Genomic DNA, 5030 nt, shown 5'->3' on the forward strand with positions numbered 1-5030 from the left:
ACCAATTCCACAAGCCTAGTTGACTTCTTGCAGCTAACTTCGCAAGAAGTCTAACCTATTTGTTCTCAAAGGAATCCAGGCTTCAAAACACTTTAGCAGTACAAAGTGGCATATAGAACCTCATAACCTTGTCCATTTTACTTACAGATTTTTGTTTAAATTGTTCAAATTAGTTAGGGGTGAAAGAAAGAGTTAAGTCTTTCCCAACACAGCTTTGAAATATTTTCTGTTACAATTATTAATAGTGTACTGCTGAATATTGAATGGAATTTCAAGGTGTTTAACCTATCAACAGTTAGGAGGGTGAGGCTTTTATTTCTCTGATAATTCCATAATGTTTATACTCTCACTGTGGGGACTTCCAATTGATGTTTTAAGATAGTTTATGATCATCTGCAAACTAACTTTAGCACCATCTGTTTTGGAGTGTTGAGTCTATTGCTTTTTACTGAAAACTTAGTATTGTAGAGCGATGGTAAGGAAGAGGCATGAGACCAGAGCGTACAACTAACAGGCTTTATTGCAAAGAATAAAGGGTTGTCGCGTCTGCTTGCTAACTTGCAGACCAGCGGGTGACAACGGCTGGCTCTGCTCGACAGCCGGCTTATATAGCCGGCTGTCAAACAGAGCCAACCAATGGGAGCTGCTGGTGCTCCCGCTCAAACAGCGGACCTGGTTGGGGACCCCAACCAGTTCCACAGACATAACACCCCTTTCCCCCAGCTGGGAACATGCGTAGTCCTGTAGATACGAGGGTTGTCTTCGCTGGCGACCAGAATGTCGCAGTTCGGGTGAACTGTCGGCCGGTGTCAAGTTCTGGTCTTCAGAGCGTGCCTCGGCGGTCGATGGGGCGTGGGTTTGCCCCGGCGTAGTGTCCTGTGGTGCAGATGAAAACCCCTGCTCAGGTTGGCCCGGCTGGTCAACTGGGTCGCTCGGTGGTTGGAGTGGTGACTCTGGCTGGCCAGTCCTCTCGCTCGTCGGGGAAAACCAGGTTCCGCAGGGGATCCGCGTCAGGCACTGGTGAGGCGTCGTTGGCGCTTGCAGGTTGGCATGGGTTGGTATCTGTCGCGCCCTTCCGCCGCCTCCTGAGTTGATCCATGTGTCTCCACCACAAACGCCCATCCTCCAGGAGGATCCTGTAGGACCTGGGACCTGTGACTGACACAACTTGTCCTGGCACCCACAACGGATCCCCCGCGTAGTTCCTGGCGTATACCAGGTCTTGTGGGGCGAAGTCTCTGACCAGACTGTCGGACCCTAAGGGGGTGTCTGGGCAGTAGTGGGGGTGTAGCCTGTCCAGGGTGGTTCTAAGGCGTCTCCCCATTAGAAGTTCGGCAGGAGATTTGTTGGTGGTGGTGCATGGCGTTGTGTGCTGGCTGAGCAGGAAACGAGACAGTTTAGAGTGCCAATCCTCCTGGCCAAACCTGGCGAGTGCCTCCTTGGCTGACCTAACTGCTCTCTCTGCCATCCCATTGCTAGCGGGATGGAATGGTGCTGTAAGGACGTGTCTGATGCCCAAGTTAGCCGTGTACATGCTGAATTCACACGATGTGAACTGTGGGCCATTGTCTGAAACCAGCGTGTCAGGAAGCCCGTGGGTGACAAATAGACGGGTTAGGGCCTTAACTATCGCCTGGGTGGTGGTTGTGGGAAGTAAGGCTACATCAATCCACTTGGAGTATGAATCCACGACCACCAAGAAGGTCCTGCCATGTACAGGCCCAGCCAGGTCGACGTGCAAGCGGGACCAAGGGGCGTTTGCACTCTCCCATCTGGTGGGCGTGGCAGCTGGAGGGGCAGCCCTGGTTTGTTGGCAAGGCTGGCAAGAGCTTACCCAGTTGGCGATTTGAGCGTCCATGCCGGGCCACCAGACGTAGCTGCGGGCCAGGGCCTTCATTCTTACGATGCCGGATGACCCTCGTGAAGCACCTTCAGGATGGGCACTCGAAGGGAGGCTGGGATGACCACTCTTGTTCCCCATAATAGACAACCTTGCAACTTTGACAGTTCCTGCTGGCGGGTTTTAAAGGGGACAAAATCAGTTGTACATTGAGTTTCCGGCCACCCCTTTCCCACCCAGTCCAGAACCTGGGCGATGATTTTGTCCTTCTTTGAGTGCGCCGCGATGTCCTCGGCTGTCACTGGGAGCTTGAGTTCGTTGACCTCAAAAATGGCGTGGATAGGCGCTGGGTCTTCGACTGGGACTGGCAGGGGGCAGCGACTAAGGGCATCGGCGTGGCTCAAGTTCTTACCGGGACGATGCACTAACTTGAATGAGTACGCGGCCAGAAACAGGGTCCATCTGGTCATTCTGGGTGAAAGTACCTGCGGGGTTTGCTTATCTCCAGACAGAAGTCCTAAAAGAGGTTTGTGGTCAGTCACTAACTCAAAGTGGTGGCCAAACAAGAATTCGTGGAACTTCTTAACTGCAGCCACTGCAGCCAAAGCCTCTTTATCGATTTGGCTGTAGTTCCTCTCAGTTGGAGAGAGGGTCCTAGAAAAGAAAGCAATTGGTGCCTCGGAACCGTTGGGAAGTCTGTGGCTCAGGACAGCCCCAATGCCAAAAGGGGATGCGTCAGCAGCCAGGACCAGGGGAAGACGTTGATCGAATTGAACTAGAACCGCTTCTGATGTGAGTAAGGATTTGACTGACTTGAAAGCATGGGTTTCCTTGGGTCCCCAGTGCCAGGGTGAGTCTTTGTCTAGTAACCTATGTAATGGTTCAGCGACAGATGCCTTGTGCGGGAGGAATGAGGCGTAAAAGTTCAGGAGTCCCAGGAAAGCTTGAAGTTCAGTCTTGTTGGTGGGTGTGGGTGCCTCATGGATGGCCTTCACCTTGGACTCAACGGGGTGGATGCCAGAGGCGTCTATTCTATAACCCAGAAAGTCCACCTGCCTAGTGGTGATGGCACACTTCTCCCTCTTAAGTTTAAGGCCATGCTGTCTAAACCTCTCCAGCACTGTCCTGACTCTCTGAATGAGCTGGGGTCGGTTCGTGACTGAGACTAAGATGTCATCAAAGTAGGGGACCACTCCTGGGAGACCCTGGAGAATCCTCTCCATGAGTGACTGGAAAATGCCTGGGGCCACACTGACCCCGAATTGTAGGCGCCTACACTTGAATGCCCCCCTGTGCGTGACTATGGTTTGTAATTCCGCTGTCTGCTCATCGACAGGGAACTGTTGGTATGCCTGGGACATGTCTAACTTGGCGAAAATGGTGCCGGGTTCGAAAGTGTGTAACAGATGCTGAATAACGGGGACAGGGTATGCGCTGACCTGCAGATAGCGGTTGAGCGTGGTTTTGTAATCCGCACAGATTCTCAAACTGCCATCTTTCTTAAGTGGGGTGACTATGGGGGTCTCCCATTTAGTGAAATCAGTGGGTTCTAGCACCCCTTGCTTAAGTAGCTTGTCTAGTTCTGCGTCCAATTTGGGACGGATGGCAAAAGGTACCCTACGTGGTTTTAAACGAAGAGGGGTTGCCTGGGGGTCTACTGAAAATGATATGGGGGTGCCTGAATAGCAACCCAGCTCATTGCTAAATACATCAGAAAAATCAGAAAATAGTGTATCTACATCAGAAGTTGAGACAGCATGGATCCCGGTTACACTAAGGCCGAGAGAAGGAAACCAATCAAGTCCCAATAGACTAGGGAGGGTACCATTAACAACCACTAGAGGCAGATGGCCTTTAAAGGCTTGGAATTGAACAAGGAACTTGCCTTTCCCGAGGACAGGAATGTTCTTGCCCTGGTAGTCCTGCAGCATCAAGTGGCATCTTTGTAGCTGTTTCCTTGACAGTCTGGGCTGGATCCTCTTCAGGGTATCCCAGGAGATGATTGAGAGCGCGGATCCCGTGTCCACCTCCATCCTGCAGGGTTTACCTTCTAGGAAAACAGAAATTTTAATTTTATCAGGGGTTTGGGAAGTATGGTTAGCGTGGTAGCAGGTATAGCAGTCCTCCACTTGCCTTTGGGAGTTAGGAGGTGGTGGAGGCCTTTGAGGTAAAGATCGCCCTGCTTGGCAGACTCTAGCGATGTGACCCTTCTTTTGGCAGTTCAGGCAGATGGCGTTTCTGAATCTGCAGGATGCCCTAGGGTGGGAGCCTCCACAGGTTAGGCACATGGGAGGTTGTTTGGGGGTGAAGTTGTTTCTCTGCCCCGCTCCTACCTGTGAAGGCTTCTGATGTTTAAGGCGGTTAATATCAGATGTGTCTGTGGGGTCATCTTCGCTGATTACTTCTTCAGAATGGACAGTTGGTGTGCTGGGTTTAGATTGAGTGCCCTGAATTTCAGCTGCTGACTGGGCCGAGAGCTCAGCAGCCAGGGCTTCCTCCATGGCTAAGGCTAGAGTCAAGTCCTTCTTTGCCAGTAAATGCCTCTGGAGTCTCAGGTCTCGCACCCCACAAACGATCTGGTCCAACAGCATGTCTTCCAAATATTCTTTGAATCCGCACTGTAAAGCGGCTGTTCTCAGGGCGGCCATGTATTCGTTGATCGACTCCCCCTCTGCCTGTTTCCTGACCCTGAAGGCATACCTTCTGGCTATTTGGGACGGTTTGGGCGAATAGTGATTTGAAAGTATTTCCTGTAGCTCGTCCCATGGGATGATTCTGATGGCGCGGGGTGCGACTAACGCTGTAGCGGTGTCGAAGACAGCGGCTCCGCAGTAACTCAGGAAATAGGACTTCTTCCTATGCTCCGCAGTGTCGGCTAAACCGATGGCGTCAAGAAAATGGCTGAATCGATTTTTGTAGGAGTCCCATGTTTCCTCGTTTGGTTTGAATGGAGGGAATGCTGAATTAGTACTCATCGTGGAGAAAAGAACAGGTTCGTTTTCTTCAATCGCTATTTGAATTTGCGCTCTTAAAAGAACGCGGCTGCGGCTGTCTCTCTGGGCTGTGTAGCTCTTTTTGAAAATCGCGCTCTTGGTCAGCGTGGGCGGCCTCGGCTGCGGCGCCTGTGGCTCATTTCAGCGAATCAGCTCAAACAGTATCAGTTTGAATTTCGCGCTCTTTGCGAGCATGG

Source organism: Pseudonaja textilis, chromosome 4 (assembly GCF_049901715.1).
Source record: "Pseudonaja textilis isolate UNSWEBS1 chromosome 4, rPseTex1.2, whole genome shotgun sequence".
Classification (NCBI taxonomy): Eukaryota; Metazoa; Chordata; class Lepidosauria; order Squamata; family Elapidae; genus Pseudonaja; species Pseudonaja textilis.